The 14,583-nt window shown below is 35.6% G+C and overlaps 1 protein-coding gene across 1 annotated transcript in view; it reads left to right on the plus strand.

The window, feature by feature from the left end:
• The window catches only part of LOC114330699 (gastrula zinc finger protein XlCGF8.2DB-like), a 34,512-nt gene that overhangs the window by 68 nt on the left and 19,861 nt on the right, over positions 1 to 14,583 (plus strand). Inside the window, exon 2 of the mRNA XM_050644056.1 lies at positions 103 to 217. The gene's annotated coding sequence lies outside the window, so the exon portion shown is untranslated. The remainder of the gene's footprint in view (positions 1 to 102; positions 218 to 14,583) is intronic.

Genomic DNA, 14,583 nt, shown 5'->3' on the forward strand with positions numbered 1-14,583 from the left:
AAGCATACTGATACATATTATAAAATCATGTTTAATCAAACTGAAGTAAAACAAGAACCTGGTGAGACAACTTGCAAAACTGAAATATATGAAATTCTACAGGATACCTTTAAAAATGAAATTAAGAAGGAACCTACCAGGCAAAGTACAAATGATACATTTGATTATTTGGACGTTAAGGAATATCCTATAAAAGATGAAATAGAACAAGATGAGGGTAAGTAATGAAGAGTAGTTATTTAAGCTCCCTATTATCTTAGGGAGTAATAAAAATATTCCTTTTTATCCTCCTATACTTAGTCTACGGAACAGACGGAGTAATCACGTGAATGTCACAATATTTCTTCATAATACATAATACTAGTTATGCATTTTCAACAAGGATCCAGATACAGTCAATTAATAAAGTCAGTTTTTTCAGGATTTTTCACCACCTGAGTATAAGTCAGTTTATATCATAATGTTTTTCTACGACTGTTTAGTAATATGCTCATCATTCGCTGTTTTTGAATAGATAATAACACCCATTACTTTACCCAGGAGTAATGGTTCATTACTCACAAGCCGCTGAAGTTACTCACGGGTCATTACTAATGGGTTGAAGTTAGATTCAAGTGGTATTATTTTTTAATATACCTACTAGCAAATAAAATTACTTAAGCTTGTTTATTTAATAAAATAATAATTGTAATTTATATCAACAATTAAATTCGAAAAATGTTTAAAGGATTTTTAACTGTAACAATGGGTTAGTATATTTTTTACGTTTAAATTAGGAAATTCGAAATTAATTAAATTAGGAAATGATCAAAGTAGTTGTGGGGAGGAAGCTGTGAATTTATTCGCCAAATTTTTTCACTGACCACAATACTACACCCCCCCCCCCCCACAATATCAATTTGAAAATGCTGGTAATATGAGTTCATGCTCTTTTAACATTTAATGCTATTTTTGAGAGTATTCACAATTTGTCTCCTAAACTAAATTTTGGCCCTGATGGCATTCCTAACTATCTATTAAAACAATGTGTTCGTACTATATCTAAGCCATTGTATACACTCTTCAACAAATCTTTGCAAGAAGGGGTTTTCCCTGATTGCTGGAAATGTAATTATGTAAAATAGGGTGGTTCAAGATCTTATGTGAAAAACTCAAGTTGAATGTAAAAGCCAAGGGGCCTCCCAATTCTTTTCTAATTGATAAAAGAAGTAAGGAGCCAAAATATAAAAGCCATAAGTCACTTGAAAGGCAGTGCTCAATACTGTTTAAATAATGAAAACGGGGAATATTTTTATCGATTTTTGAAAAATTACAATACAAGTCATATTAGGATACAAAAACTTAATTTATTTGTTTATTTTACATTGGAACCCATGTTTAAAATAACTACATTTTATAGTCAAGACCATAATAAAAATGAACTCTTTAAATTTTGTCTTTGAAAATGGATGGTTTCTGTAGGCTTTCTAGAACTGCCTTCTTTGTTGGCTCAGTCGGGACTTATTTTCGATTATCCTCTACAATCTGCAGTAACAGCTGTTTTTCGTACTCATCATTTGTTATGAGTTTGTTAAAATCTTGAAATAGTTTTACACCTCTTTCTGCGATGTCCTTGACCACTTTGATTTTATTTACTGTATTTTTTGCCTCTTTAAACTCTGGGTCCTATTCCCATTCACTTGGCTGCCTGTTTAAAAAGCTTTGCATAATGTTTAGCTTAGTAAACAACAACATTGTTCTACTATTAGCAAAATCTGCCAATTCACATTCATCACTTAGGAAATCAGCATTTCCTCTAATCATCCTTGGCGGTGCCGGGACAGACATCTTATTTACTATGCTCACTTTGTTTTCAAGGCTCACTTTATTGGAAAAAAGTGATAACCCGACCATTTCCTCAGATAGGTACCACAAATGTGGCTGCAAAGCTTTTTTGATAGTTTTAGCTATATCTTCATCAATGACGCTGTATTTCCCAGCCTCTTTCCAAAAAATTAGGTCGTTGAAAGCTGCATTGGCGCTAATTGGAGCCTCAACCCAGTTTTTCACATACAAAAGTGCACCGAAACGGATAAATCTGTCTAAGTTTTCTTTCTCCTTGTTTGTGAGATGGTAAACTCCTTGACCTAGGAAAAGGTACAACTTATAATGCCTAAATAAGCTTCACCATCCACCGAGCGTGGTCTATAGGCCCAGGTGCTCTCCAGTGAATTTTTTCTATTGGTTGTCCCAACACCAACAGCGTCAGTTCAAAAAGTTCTAGGTAGTCATCTCGAGGCTGGTCTTTCTTACTAAGATGATGTAGCAAGGACTCGATGGCACTGTTTTTTAACTCAGATTCTCCAGGGGGAAAAATTAATGGTGTGTAATCTGATCGATCAACTGCATTCCATGATTACTTCAACCTTTTAAATATGGGAATTTCAGGAGAGCTTGAAGGTTCCAAACACCATGCAAATACTTTGCTCAAAATGATTTCCATTATGTGATGGCGACACGGCAACCATAGAAGTTCTTTATTCAGCTTATTTTCAAGGAAAGTGCATGCACTACTTTTAAAACCAGTATTGACGGTTGTTGTGTCAAAGCCCATACCAATGACTTTATCATCGAGATCCCATGTTTTAAGATTTTTAAGTACTGCATCTCCAGTGTTCAAACCTGTTCCACTAGCCAATTTTGGCACCCCCAGTAGTTTCTCATTTCTACCAGCATAGGAAACTAGCACTGGTAGTCTATCTACCTTCTGTGAACCTAAAATATCGGGCAGGATTTTGCTGTTCCAATGAACAACAATTGGTTCTTTGATGTCTAAGTTTGATTTAATATCTGTTGAAAAATTCTGTCTTGCTGCTTCTCGTTTCCTTTCTACAGAAATGCTTGAAAGCGGTAATTCCGCAGGATCATGTTCAAATATTATTCATGTCAAATACCCGAAAGTAACAAATATTTGATGTTTTATAACTCCTTTCCACTCCAGTACCCTCATGTTGAAACTGCTGAAAATGTTTAATATCAACTGTAATAAAGAGATCAACAGCTTTGTTAACTTCTGAATCCTGAAAAACAAACAAACAAACATTTTCTTAACTTAAGTGTTTTACGGAAATTTATGAAAACTAAATGTTGTTGAGCACTGCCTTCCATATGTTCTGGAGTGTTAAGATTTGGCATAGATTATTCTTTTATTAGATATAACAAAATGGGAGGGTCCCTAGGTCTCTAAAAAAAACTTGAGTTTTTTGGACCACCCTAATGTAAAACCTATATTTAAATCTGGTCCAAAGTCAAATGTTAACTACAGAGCAGTTTGTACTTTATCAGTGATTCCAAAATTATTAGATTATTTAGTTACTAAGCAGCTTACTTGTGAATTCAGTAGTATTCTGGTGAATGAACAATAAGGTTTTGTACAGGGTAAATCTACAGTAACTAATTTACTTCGCTACTAAAGCATTCGATAAGGTCAATCATAACATCTTACATGCGAAACTTACAGCATATGGTATTTCTGAAAGTCTCTTTAAAGTATTTTCTGAAAGTTACCTGACTAATCGAAGTTTAAGTGTAAAAATAGGATGTTTTCTTTCTAATGCTTTTACAGCTACATCTGGAGTACAGCAAGGTTCCCACTGTGGCCCCCTTCTATTTAATTTGTTCTTGAATGATGTTCACTCTATTTTTAAGGAAGTTAACTTTTTAATGTTTGCTGGTGATGTTAAAATATATAAGACTGTCTATGATGAGGATAACATTTTTCAGCTTCAGTCACAAGTAAATGATTTTTATGAGTGGTGTGGTAGAAATGATATGAAACTTAATATTAACAAATGCTTTTTAATAACTTTTGCTAGATCCCATTCGCCTATTCACAATCAATATTTTATTAATAATACTCCTGTCACATGTGTGAACGAAATTCGGGATTTAGGTATAATATTTGATTGTAAATTAACATTTTACTCTCACATTGACCATACTGTTTCGAAGGCATTTAATATGTTGGGTTTTGTATTACGTTCATCAAAAGATTTGTCAATTCACACAATAAAAATCTTATATTGCAGTATCGTGAGATCAATTATTGAATATTATGGTTCTATTGTCTGGTCACCTAGTTATGCATATCAAGTCCTAAATATTGGAAAGGTTGAAAACAAATTTTTACGTTTTGCAGCTTTTAAGATGGGTTTAACAGTTAAAAATTATACTTATGACAATATATTAATATTAATGAGATTAAATTTACAAACTCTTGTTGGATATTTGTCATGTTGGATATTTGTTATCTTCGCACAATTATCTCTGGTGTTATTAACTCCGAAGAATTGTTAAGTCTTGTATACTTTAATACACCTGCTAGATTGACACGAAATCCACAAATATTCAAGGAACAACGGCATGCTACAAATTATGGTCAATATGCACTAATAGGGAACTTGCACATTTTTTTTTATTAGATAATAATGTTCAGTTTTGTTTAAAAATCGAGATTTCCAAAATTTCACGCTTCAAAACCTGGTAATAACTTAGAAATACATATTTAAAGTCTTCAGCGGTATAAAATAGTTCAAACGGCACGTGACGTCACATAGTTTTGCATTAGTTTTTATTATGGTTATATTTCGCTGTGTCTAGGTACACGCTAACGTGTACGCAAATAAAAAAGTTAGGTAGACGCGAATTAAACTTCATCAAGCCAGTGACGTCATTATTTAGCTTGCGCAGTTACTATATATTTTGGTACATGCTATTTTGATATGTTTAGTGTTTGTTTGATGGAAACATATTTGTTAAGGGACGGGAAGCAGAACTATTCAGATGTTTCAAACTTAATTGTAATAAATCAATGTGTATATATAAAAGTATATATTTAGGTTAGCAAAATAATTATATGTATTTAGTTGACATGACATGTAGGTACAAAATATTGTTAAAATAATTTTTATACATAAGTGAATTATTATAATCAACTATTCTAAATGCAAAATAAGCCACAATTTAACTAAAAAAAAATATTTTATTAACGTTTAGACGTCCAAATCGGATGTCATTGTCAAAATACAAAAATTAGTCAGATTAAATAAATTATTGGAAAAAATTTTTTACTAAGCAGCAACATTTTTGTTTAATTTAATAATATTTTGTATTTTGACAACGACATCCGGTTTAGAAGTCGAAACGTTAATAAAATCAATTTTTTAGTTAAATTGTGGCTTTAGTTCCAATTTAGAATAGTTGATTACAAAAATGCCACAAGGATAATAGCTTTAAAACAAGTTAATTATTATTGTGAAAGCTTTAGGTCTTCCTTTTATTTTAATCTTTTACGGTAATACTATTTCATTTATAACTAAAAAAAATATATATTAATTTATAGTCTCTTATCTTTTGCGTACTGTTTTAAAATGTTCTTAAACTCATTAAAAGAACTAAATAATTGTCCGCACTCCGTAGTTAATTTAAAAACAAACACTAAACAAATAAAAAATAAGAAATCACTGACACTCTAAAACTTTTTTATTTGCGTACACGTTAGCGTATACCTAGACACAACCTTATATTTAGGTATATTCTTCTTCTCATTCTTTAGTTTATTGGCCTCCACCTACTTGGATATTTGGCAAGCTCATCGTCATGGAATAAGTCAAAAATATTTATATTCTAATGACATTTATCGTATGTCATTGTAATAATATATACCAGTTTGTTAAAATTGTAGTTTTATACTGTTTTTGAAGGAAAGGAACGAAGGTTTACTATTGAAAATAAAACCATTTTGTAAAAGTACAAATTTTCTATGAATAGGTCAAACGATCAAAAACACTTGTAACGTCACATAAATGTATTTTCTACTGACTTTTATAACGTCTAATTTAAAATTCTGTTTACTTTATTGGAAAAATGTAAATGTAAAACCAAGTGACGTCACGATGCGTTTTGGACCACCTGTTTGAATTTGAATTTTTAATCGTCTTTAGGGGCCAAACGAAAGACAAACAAAACTTTTTTATCTTTGATACATGTTTTAAATTATGTTCTGTTGTGATTTATAACATTTTTTTCGAATTTAAAAATTTATGCAAGTTCCCTATTAGTAGATTGACCCTGTATGGAAACAAGTTTAATCATCTAATAGATCTGTTTGGTTCTTCAGTTTCCTCTATTAAACAAGAACTCGGGCGCCTTGAATTTTGAATTTAAAAAAAATTAAATAGATTTAACTGTTATAATTGATTTAGTTGTTTTCATCATTTGAAAATAATTTATATTCTTTTTATTTTTATGTTTTTGTTTTATAGTTGTAGTTTTATGTGTATCTAAATTTTATATTTTCATTATTATGACGAAAGCTCTGCTTTATTGTATTTTGCATGTATTGGGTTTATCCCGTTAATAAATAAATAAATAAATAGATTAAATTTCAACATTTGACATTTTAAGATTGACATTATTAAAAGCTAAATATATAAACAATCACTATTAATTATGTAAAAGGGCTTATGGATATGAAATTTATATCAATGAATTCTGTTTTACTTACTGTTGATTGTACAATAGATTTTTATTGAGAGCACACATTCTTTTTCGTGTAATTGCCTTAAAATATGTCTTATTTTTAAAAGCCACCGCCATTCCATGACACTAATGTCAACTGTTTCATTCTTTCATAAGCTCAAAGAGGGTAATTCTAACAGTGTTGCCATAGTTATATAAAATATGTTTTCTTAAGAAAAATAAAATCTTTCGATTTTGAATAATGTTAGTAGTTGATAATTATGTTTCTACTAATCCAATTAAAAAAGGGCGTAGAAAAAGTATAGTATTCTACTTGCATGTAATGGCTATTAGTCACTCTGATGAACTACGACTCTCGCCTACGGCTCGTGTCGCAAACTTCATCATCGTGAGTAATAGCCATCATTACATGCTCGTTGAATAATATACTATTATTCCTCATATTATTATTCGGTAATGAGCATTTCGTCACTCTAAAGTGTTAACCTGATAAGTCCATTTTAACTAATTTTACAGGAGAGCAAAAAATCATTGTAAAAATACAATTTTGTTTAAAATATTTAATCTAATAACTGTATTCATTTAGAAATGTTTTTATTTACAACATGCTGATGACATTTACAAGATATAAATATATTGGTTATTAGCTGAAAAGTGCTAATTTTGGAGATAGCACGTTTTCGCCATTTAAAAGCGGCAGTAAAAATGGACTTGACAGGTTTTCAAGGATCTTTTAAAATAAAATTACATAGATCTGGTTGCTTTAAGATACTAGTACACTTTAGATGACCAAAAATAAGTATTTTTTCAAGATTTTTTTTCTCAAAACCTTTATTAAAAATGAACATAAAACTTTTTACATATTAATATCTAACTCTTAAAGAATACAAAAAATATATCTTTTTTCATTTATGCATGTACACTAATATTGTAGAGGGCGCCAAAGTCGAGGTGTTAAAAAAAAGTAGTTTCGATGGCGGACAGTTAATCTCAGGAAACAAAAAAATCTTACGGCATTTGAAAAATTAAGGTGTCTTACGTAACAATTTACCACCTTTACTGAAAAATTCCACAAAAAAGATTTTACAGAAATTTGAAAAATTTTTGTGAAAAAATCGACGTTTTTCTTCAGTTTTTCATGATTAAAAAATATTTATTTTTTGGTCAAATTGTGGTAAATTGTCACGTAAGAAACCTTGCTCTTTCAAATGCAGTACGATTTTTTTGTTTCAAATATCCCAACCCTGAGATTAACTGTCTGCCATCATTTTTCGAGGCCTCGACTTTTGCGCCCTCTACAATATTAGTGTATGTGCATAAATGAGAAAAGATATATTTTTGTACTCTCTCAGAGTTAGATATTATTATGTAATAAGTTTTATGTTTATTTTTAATAATGGTTCTGAGAAAAAAATTCTTGAAAAAAATTATTATTTTTGATCTTCTAAAGTGTACAAGTACCTTAAAATAAAATGAGTTTTTTAATACAGTATGAAAACCAAGTCTTCCGTATCTGTAGAGTAGGGAGTGTGAGTCAAGTCCCACAGCACTTACGCTACAATTGACCCATTGTTCATCCTCCCAGGGGGTTGTCGTCCGTAATTCATTATCCATCCTGCCATTTCCAGGAAGGTGGACAAATCACCTGGTGACATCTCCCCTATATCGGCAGGTGTAGGCCAAGGATAGGCCATAGGACATAGGACATGCTCGACAGTTTCGTCATCTCGTTCACACCTCCTGCATAGAGATGTGTCTACTAGCCCCAGTGTGTGGAGGTGTTTTCTTAGTTGACAAGGGCCAGTTAAAAAACCAACTGTCAAGCGTAGGTTTTTTCTGGTCATTCTCAAGTACTTTTCTGATGCTGACTTCCCAAGGTTCCTTAGTGTTACCTTGGCAAGTCTACATCCTGTCCCTTCTTCCCATATTTTCACGGTTTACGTGTGGGAGTGACATTTGACAATTTCCGCGATTGTTGCAGTTGACCAGCCAAAAAGATCAGCAGGTCCTAAGAGTCTTAGGCCTGCTGCCTTCCTAGCTAGCTGGTCAGCAATGCGGTTGCCTTTATTTCCGTTGTGTCCTTTAACCCACCTCAGGATGATGTTGTTACCATCCGAAGCTTGGGCTAGTGATTCATGACACTCCATTACTAGCCTTGATATGACACGTGGTCTGTTCAGGGTTAGTAGCTCTTTTCTGCTGTCTGTACAGATTATTATAGTTTTGCCGGCTATACCTTTCCCGATTATTTCATTTGTGGCGATGGAGATGCCAGCCAGTTCAGTCTGAACTACGCTGGCACTTTTGCCCATACCCCATTTTAAACTAAGGTTCAGTGATCTGGAGTATATTCCGCATCCTGAGCCTTCTTCCGATTTGGAGCCATCGGTGTAGATGCAATATGCATTTGCCACGTTTGACTCCCTATGTTGTCTTGTTTCGATTTTGTAGGGTTTGTCGAAGACAAACGTAGGTTTAATTGTGTGGCATCCATGGCCCGCATGCAGCTGGGGCAGTGCCTCCAGCTCACCCCGCCAGAAACGACATCTCAATTGTCCCATTCCTACATCAAGGTTTGCACCCGCTGAGCGTAATCTTATCATCGTCATCAGCGCCACCTCTCTGACATATATGTCTAAAGGGGTAATGCCAATGAGCAACTCCATTGCAGCATTTGGTGTTGTTTTCATGGCACCTGTTATATTTAGGCAAGCCATCCGTTGAACATGGTTCTGTTTGTTGATCGCTGTTGCCTGTAGCACTTTTGGTACCCAAGCAATGGCTCCATAAGTTAGCATTGGCCTAATGACAGTAGTGTAGATCCAGGCGACCACCCTGGGCGAAAGGCCCCAAGTGCGTCCGACCGTTCGCCGACACTGTTCATAGGCAATATATGCTCTTTTAGCTCTACTATCTAAGTGGGAGTTCCATGTTAACTTCCTGTCAAGGGTATTTCACCTCTTCAGAGAAGTTCAGACTGCAGTTTAGAATCCTAGGGGTGTTAGGCCCGTGATCCTTCTTTTTCTGGTGAAGAGGATCATCTCTGTCTTTTTGGGATTTATAGACAGTGAGTGTTCCTTACACCACACCACGTTTCTATTAGTCTGAGAGCAACTTGTAATCTCTCGCATAGTGTGTTCTCAAACTTATTGCTTTGCAAGACGGTTATATCGTCTGCATAGGCTATTGTGTAGAAACCGTTCTTGCTGAGTTGGTCAACCAGGGTATCCAAGACTATGTTCCAGAGGAGTGGTGATAGCGCCCCCCTCCCCCTGTGGACATCTCCTCGTAACTATCCCTCTAACCAAAACATCTTCTACATTTATGTTTATTGCTCTATTTGACAGCATACTGAATATCCATTCGCTCACGGCCAGCGGGACATTCCTGACATTGAGCTGTTGGGTGATGGTTGTGAAAGTTGTTTTATCAAACGCTCCCTCAATGTCTATGAATATACCTAGGGTGGATTCATTATTTTCCAGCGATCTTTCAATTCTTCCCACTACTTGATGAGAAGTGCAGAATCGGTAGATCTTCCCGAAGTATATGCATGTTGATTTGGATGAAGTGGATTATGAAACAGAACTTCATCTCTTATGTACCTCTCGCAAGCCTTCGGTAGGGTGTAATCCATCCTACCTGGTTTTGGTATGAAGACCACACGTACCTCTCTCCACTCTCAAGGAGGCCCTGAACATTGCCACAAGGTGCGGTAAAAGGATATCCAGTCCCCACCGTAGTAGGGCTGGATATATGCCCTCAGGCCCTGGTGACTTGAAATGGGCGAAGCACGATATGGCTCATCTTATCTTTTCCTCGCTAATTAATGTTCTGGCAAGATGCCAATCATTTGGTGTGGGTATGATTATTTCTTCCGTCCAGTTCGGTGATTTTGAAACGCTAGAGCCGGGAAGTGTCATCAGGACCTCAGCACTTTCGCAAAGGTTGGAAGTTTTGCTTCCATCTTCCTTTGTTAATATGCTGATATGCCGATGTGGATCTTTTGAGAGCGCTTTTTGTAGCCTGGAAGCTTGCGGAAAATCTTCGATTTCCTCACAGTAGGCTCTCCAAGCAGCTCTTTGTTTTTGTCTGCAGACTTTTTTAAACTCGTTTGAGGTTTGATTGAAAAATATCCCAATCCTCTTTGAGTTTGGTGCGTTTTGCTTTATTAAAAGAAGTTCTTGCTGTCTTTCTAAGGTGTTCCAGTTCGGTGCATCACCAAGAGTTGGTTTTGCGACTTTTCTGGACCATTCTTATCGGACAGGATTTTTTATAAGCGTATCTTATTTTATTTTGTATAGATACGTGTACCTTTCCAATTCTGTATTAGTCCCTGGTTCATTCCGCAGAGCATCTTCTAAGAGGCGGTTGTAGAGTTCTACATCCGTCCTCCTCGGGTCGCGAGATTTGATAAGGCTTTTTTTCCAGACTAATAATATAGGTCAACCAGCGGTGATCAGACATAGAGATGTCCTCTGAGACCTGCCAGTTCTGAATTTTATTAGATATTTCTGCTGTTGCTAGCGTGGTATCTATAACTGTTTGGTTACGAACATTAATAAATGTAGGTTCCGTGCCTCTATTTAAGATATACAAATCTTTACTAATAATATAGTCATAAAGAGACTTACCTCGAGAGTTGTTATCTTTGCTGCCCCAGCCTAGATGGTGAGAATTCGAATCGCAGCCGATAATAAGTTCTACCTTCTGGCTGAGACAATGGTCTACCAGATCTTCCATCTCCTTTGTTGGTGGTAGGGTGGCTGCATCTGAGGGTAGGTAGACCGATGCTAGTATCAACTCTCTGTTTTTGCCTTTTCCCTATGGGCATTTTGCTTTAACAGCAGTTACGTTTGAGGTGCAAAACTGCACCGGGGGGAGGCTTTGATTTTCCTGGGAACATATATTGCTGTTCTCGGTTGTTGGTTGCTTGGTAAGCTGAAGATTTGATCATTTAGACTGCCAAAACCAGTTATTTTGGTCTTAATTATCCAAAGTTCTCGGATTAATGCTATTGCATCCTCCTTTACATCCAGGTGACGGCAGAGTGTCGCGGTTGCCACCTTTTTGTGCTGGAGGTTGCATTGAATAATCGTTACCTTTTTCCCGACGTCCTTGCCCATGACGAAGGTGTCGTATTGGTTCTTTTTAGGCCTCCATTTCCTCCTCACTTGAGGAGGCGGCAGCCTTAGTCATTTCGGGGCTTCCTCTGCAGGGTTCGTCGACCACCATCTGATGATCGTCGTCCTGCTGTAGAACCATGGGTGTATCAGTGACCGTATCCGGCTGCCGAGTATCTAAGGTCCCTGGTTCCGAGGAGGTGCCCTCCATTTTTTGTTTGCTTGCTTTTAGAGTCAATGAGGTGAACGCGTAGCTCAGCCTCATTGTTCTTCTCTTAAGGACAGCCATGTCCTCGTCTCCGATTCCGAAGGATCGGTTTTGGATTGGTTTTTGCCTCATGGTGGAAGGTGCACCATCTCGCAACTGACACATCTGGATTTTGCGCCGTTAGCCTCCGCAGCACTCTTTCTGTGTCATCGGAGGTGTTAGTAACATCCTCCGAGATCCATAGAGAGGCTTTAGTAAGCTTCGGCAGCGTATCCTGACTGACAACAGCCAGTGATGCGTCCTCCCACGGTTTGAAGTCATCTATAGCCTTTTTTAGCCACGCAAGCGCCTCGTCGTCATCGCAGGCTACTCTGATGATCTCACCAGAATAGGTCCATGACTTAAACGTGGGTGCTTTTGTTTGGCTGTTGGAGGTGGACAAGATTGCTCTGTCCAATTCCTCCATCAGGCTGCGTTTGATAAGGTTTTCCCGGTCGGCAGAAACCTTGCCGTACGGATTTACCTTATCTATGATAGCTACTTTAAGGTGTGTTACGGCGGCTTCAGCGAAACTTTGGGAAGAAGCAGTGGTGTTTCCACCGCTGCGTACCTTCTTGTGCTTCTGCGGCGTGCCTTCCGTGGAAGTGCTTGGGTGAAGGCGCCCCACACCGGGGGCAGTCGGCTCCTGTCCTCTTTTGGAATTGGTATTGCGGTTACAAAATGGGAATTCCAGTTCCAAATATAGCCAAAAAAGTAATGTTAGATATATTAAATCTAACAACACTTTATAACAGACGAATTCAGTTTGATTCTGTATTTATTATAAATTATTAAATAATTTAATTCAATGGCCGGAACTTTTAAGTAAAATAAGCTTAAATATTCCACAGCATAGACTATAGACTAAGATAATTTGAACTTTTTCATATAAACTTTCATGCTACCAATTATGCCTGCAATAATCCATTTGATAGGGCCTTAAAGTTTTTAAATAGTCACTGTGATATAGATCCTTTTCATTTAAGTTGAAATCAATTTAAAACCATGATTTATAGTAAACTCTAGAATTGTTTCTAAGTAGTATTGTATTTTAAAGTGTAGTTATAAGATAAATTAGATTAAAAATATGTTATTATAATGCTGTAATAGGGTGATCCCGTCTATTTAATAAATAAAACAAAATAATTTGGAGACCCTAAGAAATGTAACTTAGATTGGAAATTGTGATAAAGAATATGACATAAAATATGTTGAATAAACTTTACAAGTAGAAATTATAGGTAGGGCATTTATTTGAACCCATTAACGCCTACGAGCGGCACCCTATGCAGCCAACAAATTGCATACCCATTGGAGTCTATTAAATAGACGTAAATTTTACCATATTTATTATTAAGGAAAATTTTGCAGAGAGATTCTGCCTATTTTTAGTTCAGTTATCTCTTCTTGAATGTACAATAGAAATTTAGTTTTATATCTATTTTGAGTGTAATAACTTTTTGAATTTACTGCTGGTTTTGTTTATGCCAAAATATGGACATTCGTTTCATGTAAGTGTCGTATTTATTACTTTTTACACTAGGATCCTCGTTTTTGTTTTCAGAAGATTTTCTATTTTATTTATTTGTTAAACGGGAAACAGAGGAAGGAGTCATCAAAGCAATACAAAAATTGAAAGAAAACAAAGCTTCTGGATCAGATGGCATACCTTCTGAACTTAAAACATGGCGCAAAAAATCTTACCTGAAGTATAAGTACGCTAATAGAACTGATTTGGAAGCATGTGAAACTACCAGAAGACAGGAACGTAGGTGTAATTGTACCTAGTCGCAAAAAAGGAGACCAAACAGTTTGTTATAACTACAGAGGTATTTCCCTGCCTAACGTGACCTACAAAATATTGGCCTGCATTCTTTACGATCAACTGTCAGGATATTGTGAAAACATAATGGGTTTCGCAAAGAAAAGTCTACTATCCGTCAAATTAATATTCCTTCTAAGGCAAGCTTTGGAAAAATATATGATAGCATAAGAGCTGTGAGACATTTTTGAGTAGGTATTTTAGGCAACCTGAAATTTTTTCAGGTGACTCTTCCATGATAGCCTAATACAACAATGCCGGTCTGGCTGGAAGGTAGCGGTTATTTTCCCCAAAAATCCCCCCCAAATTTAAAAAAAGGGTAAACATTGTTATTAAAAAAATATAATTGACATGGCTTTAAAGTAAATTTAAATATTCAAATATAAAGAAAATAAACAGGCCAGGCGATATGAGGGTGATTTTAACTCTGCAAGATACTTGCATGGGCGCCCCAGGATTATTTTCAGGGGGTGCATCTGAACTTCAGAAGATTTCATCTGAATCTGTACATACTATTAACTAGCATAAAATATACAACTATACATGCATAGCTATGTACGTACATTCCTTACTGACAGGGAGGTGCAATTGTTATTTTGGCAGAGTATTTTTTAATATTAAAAATAAATATTCTAAAAAAGACAGGTTTTTTTTGGTGAAATTGTCCAACTGCCAGGTGATTAAACAAATTACGCTTGCATGCAAATGAAAAGCGCTATAGGTAAGCAGCAGTGTGAGAAAGAGCGTATACCGATAGCTGTTTGCGTCCTATATTGTAGCTGAGCGAGTCCGTTCGCTCGAGAAAAATCACGTGACCTGGCGATATCCATGTTGTTGTGCCTCGAAACGTTAGAGTAATTATTATATATTAT

Source organism: Diabrotica virgifera, chromosome 2 (assembly GCF_917563875.1).
Source record: "Diabrotica virgifera virgifera chromosome 2, PGI_DIABVI_V3a".
Lineage (NCBI taxonomy): Eukaryota > Metazoa > Arthropoda > Insecta > Coleoptera > Chrysomelidae > Diabrotica > Diabrotica virgifera.